The following is a 14,843-nucleotide window of genomic DNA, read 5'->3' as shown; positions in this document are numbered from 1 at the left end:
GATTACTAGGTCAATCAGTATGGGCATTTTTGATATTGATCCACATAATCAAATTGCTATCAACAGAAGATTTTACCAGTACTTTCACCAGCAATACATGGGAGTTTCAGATTCCCCATGGCATTGCCACAGAGTGCATTATCAAAACTTTAGGATTTCTTCCAATTTGATAGACAATGATGGTATTTCAATATGATTTTAGTTTGAATTTCTATTATTATGAGTGATTGTAGACCTTTGACTGTGTTTAGGAATTTTTGTATTTTCTTTATTTATTCTTCAAATTTATACCCTTTCTCCATTTTTCTATTGCATTGTTGGTCTTTAGCTCATTGATTTATAGAAACTCTTTATATAGTAGGTAATCTTCCCATTGGTTTTTTGTACTTTGACTTTATAAATCATGTTACTTATAACTTTGTTTATGGTGTTGCTTGTCATACTTTTTTTTTTTTTAGTGTAGTTAAATTTCTCAGTCTTTCAATTGGAACTTCAATTTTTCTCCCATTTTACTCTTTGGATGCAACTGCTGCAATAATTGAATGTAAGTATAACTTCAAGCAAGGGAGAAAAACAAAGGGTTGTTTCAGTAATATGCCAGTAGAGTGGCTTTAAATCAGATAATTAAGATTGCATCAAATTCAGATAAGACTATTGTTCAATATCCTGTTCAGTTATCACTTCCTTTTGAAGTAGGATTAAACCTTTATATATTCAGAATCTGGATGGAGCCTGGGGTGCTGCAGTTCATGGGGTCGCAAGGAGTTGGATTAAGTCTTAGTGACTGACCCACAACAACAAAGTCATATTATCTTGTTATATGTGTGAGCTTGTATTCCTACCTAGGTTATATGTGTCATAAATTCATCATATTCTAGAGTTTATGTTATCCTTTTGATTAATTTAAAAAAAAATGTTCATTGAGCACCAGCTATATGCCAAAAGCTGTGCTAGGAGCTGTGGGTACAATGATAAAAGACACACACAAGACCTGCCTAAGGCTACCTGAGCTTAACCGTCATGCAGAAAGCGCTCAAAAAATATTGATTGAAATTGTGCTGAAACCATATTTAACCGTCTGTGAATTGCCATATTTGACAAATAAAAATATAGTATGCAATAGTTTGGCTATGGCTGTACTAAAAATTATGTGTTGTTTATCTAAAGTTCAAATTTAACTGGACATCCTGTATTTTATCTACCACACTACGAGCAGTTTACATCTCAGAAAAAAAAGTTCTAGCCTTGCCTTTATTATATACGTAAGCCATTTGAACACTGAAGATATTTATCTTTGTGCCTCATTCTTTTTTCAATACTCCATTTAAAAATTCTCTCTTTATAAAGTATTTCCAAAGGAATGCCCTTCTTCTTTGGTGTCAACCAGGGGGAAAGGATGGCTTAAAAGTCTGGGTCCCAAACTGTTAGCCGCTAAAGACAACTACATTATAGGCGAACGGTTTGTTTTGTCTTAATAGACTAGAGTTTTACAACCAGTTCTGAAATGTCAGACATAATATTTTTCAAAGTTTAGATAATTTTTTCCAGCAAGACCTAATACCCTATATTAAGAAATAACAGCTTTCCACATTGCCTTAAACTAGTTGTGAGTAGGTTCATTGGCTAAGAAGGTGGTTGAGATGGAATACAGAATCCTGGTGTGGCAAGGGAGTGTGTGGTAAGGCAAGAGGATGACTACATGAAGACACTGGGGAGAAGAGAATGCAATTTCACAAGTGGAGAAAGACTGAGTTCAGACACACTTAAAGAGCTTTCCCCTCCCCCTCTATCTACCAATCAGTTAAATTACCCTTTTCAAAAAGAAAAAAACCCCCCCAAAACAAAAACCTGCTGCTCTTCTGGCTAGCACAGCTCACAGATTCCACAGTAGAAAGAAGGGTCTGGAAGAAAATGATGAAATTCTACAAAGGACGGACTGCACATTTAACTTTTATTAAAGGCCTTTAAAAGTTTTTCTAAAACCTATCTATACATACATGCACAATTAACTTTGTTATTTAAAGACAAAACTTCCATCAAGATTTGAAGGCTGTCAAAATTACCCCTTCCATTCCAAAGTAGGAAACAAAATGAATGAGCTGCCTTTCTGGGTGGAATTATCTGTCCCCTACGAGGAGATGCAGGCTTCCTCTGACTCTATCCTGTCATCACAGCAAAGATATAGCAAACTTCTGCATTGTTCTAAGATAGTAGGGAAGAGATGCATGATGGAATTTGGGAGTGAGGAGTCCTGCCTATGCCTCTCATGTCCACCCTATAAACATACTGGATTCCTGACCCCAGGGCTAGAATATTGGTTTTTCTTTCCAGTGTTAATCTGTAGCCTTCCCTTGAATGTCTCCCAGGAAGCAACAGGAAGAAAAATGCATTTGTGAAATGTTTCTAAAAAAATAAAACATGAACTGACATTTGTTTCCCTACAAATATCCAGGGAAGGCTCAATACAGGGGGGAAAAATCCTCAATATAGAAAAATACAAATAAAACCCCCCAAACAGTCCTCAGACTTCTTCATATATCATAGAACCAAAACAGTTAAAGCCAGAGATATACAAACAAAATAGATGTGCTAAACTCTCCTCTCCAGAGTTGATTCAGCTTTTAAATATATTTTTGAAGTGGGGAGCCCAGCTTGGGTCCACATACAGGATTTATAGGGATTTGGACACATCGGGTGAACTACTGGAACCACCTGGGAGAGCCTTTACTCTAAGCTCAGTAAAGCAGACCCGTGAACAAAGCTTTATTTAGTCTTAGGGGAAGGGATCGGAGAAGGCAATGGCACCCCACTCCAGTACTCCTGCCTGGAAAATCCCATGGACGGAGGAGCCTGGTGGGCTACAGTCCATGGGGTCGCTAGAGTCGGACACGACTGAGCGACTTCACTTTCACTTTCACTTTTCACTTTCATGCATTGGAGAAGGAAATGGCAACCCACTCCAGTGTTCTTGCCTGGAGAATCCCAGGGACGGGGGAACCTGGGGGGCTTCTGTCTATGGGGTCCCACAGAGTCGGACACGACTGAAGCGACTTAGCAGCAGCAGCAGCAGCAGGGGAAGGGATGAGTCCACATGTAGCTTGGTGACAGGGACTTGTCTCCTGCTCCAGTCCTACAGGCACTTCCCAGGTGACAGGAGTGATAAAAAGTCTGTGCGCTAATGCAGGAGAGGAAGGTTTGATCCCTGGAAGATCCCTGGATCTGAAGATCTTCTGGAGTACATCATGGCAACATATTCCAGTATTCTTTCCTGGGAAATCCCATGGAGAGAGGACCCTGGAGGGCTACAGTCCATGGGGTTGCAAAAAAGACATGATTTAGGGACTAAACACCAACCAGTCCTACAGGTTCACAATCGAATCAGTTTAAAGGACAGAAGAATGCCAAAAAGCAGATCAAAGAAGCGCTTCACTAAAGAAACAGAATGAGAGGGGAGACAACAGGTCAAGTGACCTGGCCTCAAGGTCTGGCTCGACCACAGAGGCCTATGTAACCTGAGATAAATGAATTCCAAAGCCGCTCAAAGCCTTAGTTTCCCCTCCCCCAAATGGACAGAATAAAGCACCTACCTCACAAGTTGTTATAAATATTGAAAGACACCCAACTGCCATTCAACAGCAGCCTGGTAAGTAAATCATGGAGTTTCACTAAAATGGAACACTACCCAACAATGAGAATGAACAATGTACAATGACACACAACAATAAGGAAGGGTCTTGCAAACACAATGCTGAAAGAAATCAGACACCAAAGAAGTACATGCTGAGTGATTTCATTTATCTAGAGCTCAAAACAGGCAAAACAAATAATCTGTAGTGTTCAAAGACAAGGCAGACCTCCTGAGACAGCTGACTGTGCAACTGACATGTCATGCCATGAATCAGACCTGCGATGAGCACAGCTGAACTGTTGCTTGAGGACTCACACAGAGCATGGTTTACCTTTGCAACTACAACTTGAATGACAAATGATTCACATGCAACTATATTCCCGGCTGCTTTCACACAAGCAGACAGAAAAAGACTCTTGCAACAATGATCCAGCTAAGTCAAGGCAAAAATCTAGGTCTGGAGGGGAAAGACTATGATTTTTTTCTTTTTTAAACACAGGATTAACTTGATTAACAGGATTAACCAGTCTTCACTGGTCATGCATTAAGATCACCCCACAACCCTATTTTGCTGCATTTTTTAGACTGTATGGATACAGTGTAGCCATAAATGGATTCAAATTGGCTAGGCAGGCAGCATATCAACTGTTACTTTTTTGCTACTAGGTAGTACAAGCAAGATGTTTCTGAATAAGTAGAAGTGAAAAGTGGCTCTTAACTGCAGCTGGGTTGCCTAACCCAGTCTTTTTTTTTTTTTTTTTTTCCCACTATGGTTTACCACGTGATCTCGAATATACAGTATATTCTATACAGTAGAACCTTGTTGCTTATCCATCCTATCTATACTAGTTCACTGCTAATCCCAAACTCCCAATCCCTCTCCCTTATTCTCTATGCCTGACCATGTCTTTAAACTTTCATGAATCCACACCAAGACAAAATATTTCCAAGCAAAGTTCTGCAGGTTCCACACAGGAACTTTGCACACTAACACAACTTCACACCACAGAGTTCTGTTTGGTTCCTGTCAGGTGATGCAAACAGAGCAGATGTAAGGCGGAAGGCATTATTCCCTTAGACACAAGACCCACACTGTTGAACTTCCATGCTTCTGGGCCTAGTTTGCATGTAGGAACTACACAATTAGGAATAATCCGCACTACCCTCAGAATCTGTGGAAGAAGCACAAAGTGCGTCTCAGGGCTCAAAAACCTCCTTACCCTCTAACCCCATTCCTTGAATGGATGAGTGAGGTGTCCAGATGCTTTGTCCTCACACTGGGCTTGGTCAATTGGCTCAGCTCAACCTCTCAGCCTGACTGTGTTTTTCCTCTATGCTTCTCCTCCTTCTGACTCACGCAGTTCCCTGCGTTTACCTATGTCGCCCAGGCTAAAAGGGAGCCCTGTAGCCACCCCCACTTACACACCCTGCACATCTTCCATAGTAACACTGTCCACATAGCTTCATTTGGGGCAGATGGCTTGATGTTGATGGTGGGACTATTTTTTTTTTATCATTTCATGCTTGTTTTTCTAGATATTTTCTTTCTTTTCCCAACATATTTTTTAATGCCATGTTTTATAACTTTTGTCTATTATAAATATTCTGAGTGGTTATCGTGTACGTAACCTTCCATCTTAAGGACTTCATCTTAAAACTCCAGTGCAAGAATACAGAACAACTTTCATTGAGTTAAGGTGGTTTTATAGCCTAGGGAAATCATCTCAGAATGTAAATTATAAAGATGTCCTGTTTGAATACTAGTTATTAAATCTGCCACAGAAACAAGGGTCTTCTTGGTTCCACTGGGGAAAATCAGCCTCGAGGCTGTTCCAACTGGACTCTGTGTACTTACCTTACAAGCTGCCCCTCTGTTGATTCATGCCAGCAAGACTGGGGGTGGGGTGCTAGGCGTTAAGCTTTGCTCTTCTGCAAGATCCACAGGAACAAACTAACTCAGCAAAACTTAAGCAAACACAGAGCTTTTATGGACATAACTATCAAGATGGGAACCTGGGTCAGGTAAGCAAAAGTTACAGTTTTGCGTTTCCTTTCCTTCCCCACCTCTTGCCTCTGCTCCTTCACTCCCTCCCTTTCTTCCTTCTCTCTGCCCCTATCCCCCTCTCTCTTTCCTTTCTTTCTTGTTTAAGACATTTGTTGAACCTGGATAGAAATGTACACTTGAATTTCTTCGAATTGACATGATAAAAACATGATTTAAAAAGCATGAATGTCATTTACAATTTCCAATATTAGACTTTAAGTTTGTTTTCTCTGTTATTTACAAAGGTTGCATGCTTTCTGGCAGCCAGAGTATACTAAGCCTGAATGTAAACATACTAAAGACAACAAATATTTATTCAGCTTAGATTGGAGGATAAGATTTCATGACAAATAATTCATTTGGGTGCAGCAATGCAGTGACTGATGAGTGGTGCTGGATATCATATTATCTATGGTCAGGAAAAGTAGAGCCAATCCACCTCATTGGAGGCACTAGAAAAATCTGGTAGTTTGTTGAATGGGGATGAAGGACTACTCAATTTCTCATCTAAACTAGATTCATTTGCGAGTTCAATCTGTAATGTAAATAAGGCACTAGCCATAAATGATGAAGTCTGGCCACATTAACATTTCACAAACTGCATTCTTCAGCTTGTCCCTTGGGATACTATGTCATCTGTGGGAATAAAAAAGTGGGCATTGGCCAAATAAACTTTGAAAACACTAAACAGGTTCACCAAAAATATGAGCTTGAATTTGTGATATAGCTTAACTACCTTTCTAGTACAATGAGGGGGAAAAACTTATAAGATTTGTTTTATCTTAGTTTTTTAAACAGTTCAGCTTCATTTTGCCTTTTGGAATATATAATGCTGCATATGTAAGCTGTATAAACAAATCCTTGAAAAGGATGTCTTTTTGTAATGTGAAAAGTCCCTTATCTTGTTTATCCTATTGCAAAAAAGAGATTGAGTTGCTATGTTAAGAATTTTGTATATTATTTTTTTTAAGTTATCCCCTGGAAGGAATGAGGGAGGAGAAGGGGAGGAAAGGAGAGGGAACCCATCAGCAAGTGTTCTGACCCTCTTCATTCTCACCTGACACTTCACAAGCACAGCTACTGGGTAATTATGCAGGTCTAATAAAATGAACAACTTTCATTCCATGAAGCCACATGATCCCATGTGCCTGGAGATAGTCTTATGGTTTAAAGAACACTTTCTTTCTGCTTTTGTCTGTGATCTTCACAATTTTATGAAGTATAAGCCTGACTTGATCTGAGTGCTCTTTCTCTACATCATTTTTTATTAATGGATACAGTGGTCCCTTGCATATCCATTCTGTAGATGGATATAGTCTATCATTTGAAGCTATGATTTATTTTATCACAGGATACTAAAATGAGGCATGTTTAATGACTTCTCTGAGTACAACCAATTATTCTTATCCTTCTTTTTAAGGCAGAGCTTTGCTGCCCTGTAGTTTAGCCTATTTGTTTATAAAATCCTCCAAAAATGCTACAGTCTGTATGGTTAAATGTCAGATATTTCCTTTTCCTTTAAGTCTAATACTCCTTATGCCATTCTCCTGTCTTTTTTTTCCTTCCTATTTTCTTTTAATTAGTCAAATTATCCTTGAAAATGATACAGATTATCTGACCCAGAATCATGTCTTTCCTTCAAAAGCCTACTTGTGTTTGCCAATTACCTAGCTATGCTTCAAAATTCTTCATGTTAAAGGGAACCTTCCTACACTGTCGGTGAGAATGTAACTCAGTGTAGCCAAGTGGAAACAATACTGTGGAAAGTATTGGAACTGTGGAAAGCAATAAGGAGGTTCCTCAGAAAACTAAAATTAGAATTACCAGATGATCCAGCAATCCCACTCTTGGGCTCATATCAGAACAAAACTATAATTCAAAAAGATACATGTATTCCTATGTTCAGAGCAGCACTGGTCACAATAGCCAAGACATGCAAACAACCTAAATATCCATCAACAGATGAATGGATAAAGGAGATGTGGTACATTTATACGATAGAGTGCTAATCACCCATAAGAAAAAGAACAAAATAATACCATTTGAAGCAACATGGACGCACCTAGAAATTATCATACTATGTGAAGTAAGTCAGAAAGAGAAAGACAGATACCATATGCCACCACTTATACGTGGAATCTAAAATATTACACAAGTGAGCTTATCTATGAAACAGAGACAGAATCACAAACATAGAGAGCCGAGTGGTGGTTGCCAAGGGGAGGGAATTAGGGAAAGGATGGAGAGGGAGGTTGGGGTTAGCTGATGCAAGCTTTAACATATAGAATGGATACACAACAAGGTCCTGCTGTATAACACAGAGAGCTATATTCAATATCCTATGATAAACCATAATGGAAAACAATATAAAAGAATATATATAGTGTAACTGAATCACTTTTCTGTACAGTAGTAATTAACACAGCTTTGTAGATCAAGTATAATTCAACTTAAAAAACCGTCATGTTCATTTTTTATAATAGCCACAACTGGAAACAGCCTGGCTGTCCATCACCCGGTGACAAGATAAACAAAATGTGACATATCCATGCAATGGAATACTACGCAGCCATAAAAAAGAATGAAGTAATGATGTCAGGGTAGAAACAGCAGTGACTGCAAATGGGCACAGGGGATCTTTTGGGTGTGATGAAAATGTTCCAAAATTGGATTGTGGTGAGGGTTGCACAATTCTGTAAATCTACTCAGAATCTTTGCCTTGTATACTTATTTAATAAATTATATTAATTTCATGATATGTAAATTTATTTCAATAAAGATGTTTTTAACAACGGTCCTTCAGATCTTTATTCTTTGGTAAAAACCTGGATTTGGCACATCTCGTCCTCTCATTCAGAATCTCTTCAAATTCTTGTAGTGATTCCAAAATGCACAATTTTTGTCTATGACTAAGACTATACATAGGAATTCATTTTGACTTTAACACTTATTCTAAGTATAAAAAGCATATCTTATTTGGTATTTTTTATTTTGATGAGACTGTGGTAAGCATGGTTTCAAGAACTTTGAAGCCAGGCCTGAGTTGTATAATGTTCATGAATGCTATAGTTGAGGCTCTAAGAAATATGTGCGTAAATAAAATGTGGTATTTTCACATGATGGGGTATTATTATTATACAGCAGGGCTTTACAACCTCAGCACTATTGACATTTTGGGCTTTTGCTGCGGGAGGCTGTCTTGCGCATTATAAGATGGTTAGCAGTAACTTCCCTCCTTCCCTGGTTGTAACCTCGAGAAAATGTCTCCAAACAATGCCAAATATCCTGAGGAGAAAATCACCCTGACTGAGAATGACTGCTATGCAGCACTAAGGATGAACAAATTCCAACCCCACACGAACAGTACGGTAATATGGAGGACTCTCAGAAACATAACTTGGGGCAAAAGAAGCCATATAAAGAATGTATGGTATACCATTCTATTTGTACTCTATTTTGTACAAGCAAAAATAATCAGATGATTACCTGTGGAGGAAGAGTTAGCAATTGAAAGGGGCTTCTGGGATTCGGATAGTATTCCGTTTCTTAATCCAGGTGCTGGATTAAGATACACAAGTATATTCACTTTATGAAAATTTATCGGGCAGAACACTTAAGATTTATATATTTTCATATACATATACTATACTTCAATAAAAAGTTTAAAAATATGGGCCACTGCTGTGGCTGCTGCAAAAAAGAGGGCATTCAAGGTGACTGAGAAGGGGCTCAGCACCTTTCTAACAGGACGCTGATTCATCCCTTCACAGACCCACCGTGACTGCTCTGGGCCCACCCTGAACTCTAAGACACAAGTCCAGTGTGTTCCACGGATGAATGAAAGCTTGTTCCTGGGCTACTTTGATATCCAGGTGCCAAAGCCAAGAACGTCTCTCCCTCCTCATCACCCATTTTCAATTCATACTTTGCAAAGGAAAGGCCTAAAACTGATTTCAGTGTGAAATTGAGCTAAATGAAGCCAAATAAAGGAAGCACTTTCTTTAGCATTCACTCCAGTGCTAAAGAAAATAATGGGTCTAATCCCCCAAACTGAGAGTACTACAAATGCCCAAAGTGGCAGGTCCTGTCGTCTGTTGCAGTGGGGGAGAAGCAGTTGGGATTCATGCACGCTCTTACTCTTGGTTGGGGCTCCTCCTGACCAGTAACTTACCCTTATAGTAGGGGACCAGGTGCAGAGTGCAGTTTGTGGCCATTGCATTCTTTGATTGAGGTAGTTAAATAACACCAGATCTGGGCCTAGTAATGTGACCAATGACTAACGAGTTCACACTCCACACAATTTATCTGAGAGGCTCAAATGATCAAGAGTTACTGTTAGTCTTCAGACCTCATATATGGGAACTGCCCTGGTGGTCCAGTGGTTAAGACTTAATGGCACAGGTCCCATTCCTGGTTAAGGAACTAATATTCTGCATGCCGCACCGAGTGGCCAAATGTATGTGTGTATATATACATTTATAAAATATATAAAATATCTAACCCCCCCAAAAAAGCCCATAAATGTACATGAATGCACAATATTACAAATAAATAAGAGATTCAGATAATTCTCCATTGTTCTCTTGTGTCTCTGCCCATCTTTTGCTGTGCAGAGTGTTAATTGCTTTTTATTTCAGATTATCTTTTCATTGATGTTTGTATAGTGAATAGTCTTGGTTGAGAGAGATAACATCCCCTCCAGAACAAAGGGCGAGTTTTGTGTGTGTGTGTGCTCAGTCATTCCAACTCTTTGCGGCCCATGGACTGTAGCCAGCGAGGCTCCCCTGTCCATGATCTCATGGCAAGAATACTGGAGTGGGTTGCCACTTCCTACTTCAGGGGATCTTCCCAACCCAGGGATTGAACTGAGTTTCTTGTGTCTCCGGCATCAGCAGGCATATTCTTTACCACTGAGCCACCAGGGAAGCCCAGCCTCGCTACTGCCCATCATAAAAAAGATTCAGGTTCCCTTCACTTACAGTTTCTTTCCTATAATACAACTCACTGCTTGTGCAGGTATCCATCTAGATGCATGCCCCTTTTGGGAGATGGGGGCAAGAGAAACCAACACAAAAGCTGATATTCATGATTGCTGTGCTGTAAGTAATAAAGCCCTTGGTCTCTGACTCAGGAGCTGTTTCCTGCCACTGTCCATGAAATTATGGCAAAGTAATTAGACTGCAAGTGGGATAAAATCACAGACCCTTCACAGTTCCTGACTATATCTACATTATCTAGAAAGATAGATAAATACAGCTTTCTCCTTTTGAAAAGTAAATTTCCTACCCAGACACTCAGTTATCTTTGCTGAAGGCAGTAATACTATTAATTTACTATGTATCCTTCCAGGGATATTCTATGTGCTTATAACTATATACGTCTTTTTTCCTTTTTCTCCCAAATGTAACCAGACACTCTTTTGTATCAGGCCCTTTTTACTTAGTAAAATGCTTAGAAATATTTCCAGATTGGTATAATTCAGGGATACCTCATTCTTTTTAAACAGTGGCAAATTAATTTGTACTATGTATATATTATAGTAATAACAGAAGAGTACATAGTATGTACTTAAACAATCCTCCTATTGATTGATATTTAGGCTGTTTCCAACTCTTTGTTTGGAGAAAGCAATGGCAACCCACTCCAGTACTCTTGCCTGGAAAATCCCATGGGCGGAGGAGCCTGGTAGGCTGCAGTCCATGGGGTCGCAAAGAGTCGGACACGACTGAGCAACTTCACTTTCACTTTTGACTTTCATGCACTGGAGAAGGAAATGGCAACCCACTCCAGTGTTCTTGCCTGGAGAATCCCAGGACGGGCGAGCCTGGTGGGCTGCCATCTATGGGGTCGCACAGAGTCAGATACGACTGAAGCGACTTAGCAGCAGCAGCAGCAGCAGCAGCAATATATAAGAATGTTGAAGAAGAATCTCTCACACGTTTGCCAATATAACATGTTAAGTTTTTACCTGTGCCAATCTGATAGGTGAAAAATTCAATCTCATACTTTTAATTGGTATTTCTTATAATAAATGAGACTCAGCATCTTATCATGTATTTAAGAATCATTTGCATTTCCTCTTCTGTGAACTTCATATTCTTTTCCCACAATTTTTTCCTTATTAGATTGTCAATAATTTAAAATATTGAATTGTAGGAATGCTGTATATTTTGAAAAACAGAACTATGTCTTCTCTGAGTTATAAAATTTCCCACAGGTTGTTGTTTGTCTTTTGATTTTATTTTAATTTAAAAAAAATTTTGTATGTGTATTTGTGTGTGTGTGGTATCTGAATTTGTGTCACACTTAGAAACGTCTTCCCAGGTGAAATCATAAGATTCATATTTTTTTCTTGTAGCTTTTTGGTTTTATTTTTTACGCTTAAACCTTTGCTCCATGAAGTCTTATCAAAATTAATTCATTAAAATGCTTATCTATATTCATAAGGCTAAGCATAGCTTTTATTTTTTTATTTTTAAATTTATTTTTATTTTTTTTAATATAAATGTATTTATTTTAATTGGAGGCTTATTACTTTACAATATTGTATTAGTTTTGCCATACATCCATGGGTGTACACGTGTTCCCCATCCTGAACCCCCCTCCCACCTCCCTCCCCATACCATCCCTCTGGGTCAAATAAAAGACTGTTTTCTCAACTCTGTGATCACATTTTTAAAACGTTCATCCTTTGGCAGGTACAGATCTAGAATCAGCCCTAGATACGGACTGGTTCAAAGTGCAATCCACATGTCTGTGTATAACATAAACCTTATACACTGCATAGATAATGTTGTCCCATAAACAGATAGCAGATAGCTCTCCCAGAGTAACTTGATAGAGGGATTCTACTCTACAAAACTTTGAAATTATATTGCCTGCAAAAATGAAGATGATCTAGAAGGGAAACACGGCTCTTTCTTGGGGAGGCAATTCTCCATGCTGATTCTACACAGGGATGGTGAGAGGGCTTAGTGTAGAATTCCCTTTTCTTCTCTATCCTGGTTACTAGAGGCCAAGCCAGTTAATCTATGTCATTTTTGATTCTAAGATATTCTGACCTGCTATAGGTGAAGTTTATTTTCTGTCCTGATAGTTTTAAAGAGAATTATAGGAAAAGGAGAATTTGAATTTTGTTATGTTTAATATATATGGACACATTGTTTTCAAAATTGTTGTCAGTTGCTAAGCTGTGTCCAACTCTTTGCACCCCCATGGACTGCAGCATGCCAGGCTGCCCTGTCCCTCACTATCTCCTGGAGTTTGCTCAAACTCAGTTGGTAATGCCATCCAACCATCTAATCCTCTGTCACCCTCTTCTCCTGCCCTCAATCTTTCCCAGTATCAGGGTCTTTTTCAAAATGTTATAACCAAACTTATTTCAAAATGAGACAGAAGGAAAAAGAAGGTACATGGAAGCTCCTGTCATAAAGAAACCAACTGTAGATCAGAAAACCTGCCATTGATTGAAGAATTGTCATTAGCAGGGGAAGGGATAAATTAAGAATTTGGGATTAAAATATATACTTCCTCTATGGCTCAGCAGGTAAAGAATTCACGTATGATGCAGGAGACCCAGGAGATATGGGTTCAATCTCTGGGTCAAGAAGATCCCTTGGAGGAGGAAATGGCAACTCACTCCAGTATCTTTCCTGGACAATCCCATGGACAGAGAATCCTGGTGGGCTACAGTCCATGGGGTCGCAAAGAGTCAAACATGACTCAGTGATAGTATTAGAATATATACACTGCCATATATAAAATAAATAACCAACAAGAACCTACTGTATAGCACAGGGAACTATACTCAATATTTTGTAGTAATCTATATGGGAAAAGAACCTAAAAAAGAATATATATATATATATATATATATATATATATATATATGCTTTCCTGGTGGCTCTCTCTCTCTCTTTCCCCGCCGCTGTATGTATGTGTGTATATATATATATATATATATATATATATATATATATACACATAAAACTGAATCACTTTGCTGCACACTCGAAACTAACACAACATTGTCAATCAACTATACTGCAATAAAAAATAAATTAGAAAAAAAGAATTGCACTAGCTTGAGTCATATAATCTTTTTAAACCTATTATCTATATTAAATCTGTTTTTTCCCCCTCTCATTTACTGCATTAAGAATGAATAATCTTTATGAAGATGTGTTATATAAGGCAAAGCATTATTAATTTTTAAGCTCAATGAGATATATGCTGCTGCTGCTGCTAAGTTGCTTCACTTGTGTCCGACTCTGTGCGACCCCATAGATGGCAGCCCACCAGGCTCCGTCATCCCTGGGATTCTCCAGGCAAGAACATTGGAGTGGGTTGCCATTTCCTTCTCCAAAGCATGAAAGTGAAAAGTGAAAGTGAAGTTGCTCAGTCGTGTCCGACTGTTCTCGACCCCAGGGCTTGCAGCCTACCAGGCTCCTCCGTCCATGGGATTTTCCAGGCAAGAGTACTGGAGTGGGGTGCCATTGCCTTCTCCGAGATATATAAAGTTGATCAAAATCCTTGATCAGACAAAACAAGGCAAGAAGTTTATTAGTGTGGGTGAAAAAGTCAGGATGGTTATAAATTAATTTGATTCATTTTAGTAAGTTGATTCATTTAGTAACTTCCCTGGTGGCTCAGATGGTAAAACATCTGCTTACAATGCGGGAGACCCAGGTTCAATCCCTGGGTAGGGAAGATCTCCTGGAGAAGGAAATGGCAACCCACTCTAGTACTCTTGCCTGGAAAATCCCATGGATGGAGGAGCCTGGTGGGCTACAGTCCATGGGGTTGCCAAGAGTCGGACACGACTGAGTGACTTCACTTTCTTTCTTTAGTAAGTTCAGATGATAGGCATGAAATATATAAATGAACAGCATTTCTGCTGATGAGGTCCTTATATGTATATCCCAGAAATGTTGGATTTATGCTGGCAAATCACATGGAAAGGCAGGCTTATTTTTGGAGAGTTCTTCCAACATGGATCTTTAATATTCAAAGCCATCAAATGTGACAAGGGACTCTTTTTAGATTTATTCCCATTGGGACACATTAGGTTCAACAGTAAGGTCTAGAGACTTGTATTATTAAGAATTATAAGCTACTTACTAAAATAAGCCACTCTCTTAATTGTGATTCAGGAATGGGGCAAATGTCCAG

General features: G+C 38.9%; 1 protein-coding gene across 2 annotated transcripts in view; it reads right to left on the bottom strand.

The window, feature by feature from the left end:
- The window catches only part of PAPSS2 (3'-phosphoadenosine 5'-phosphosulfate synthase 2), a 113,539-nt gene that overhangs the window by 81,479 nt on the left and 17,217 nt on the right, over positions 1-14,843 (bottom strand). The window lies entirely within an intron of this gene.

This window comes from Bos taurus, chromosome 26 (genome assembly GCF_002263795.3).
Source record: "Bos taurus isolate L1 Dominette 01449 registration number 42190680 breed Hereford chromosome 26, ARS-UCD2.0, whole genome shotgun sequence".
Classification (NCBI taxonomy): domain Eukaryota; kingdom Metazoa; phylum Chordata; class Mammalia; order Artiodactyla; family Bovidae; genus Bos; species Bos taurus.
This window is presented reverse-complemented; position numbering and strand designations above follow the sequence as displayed.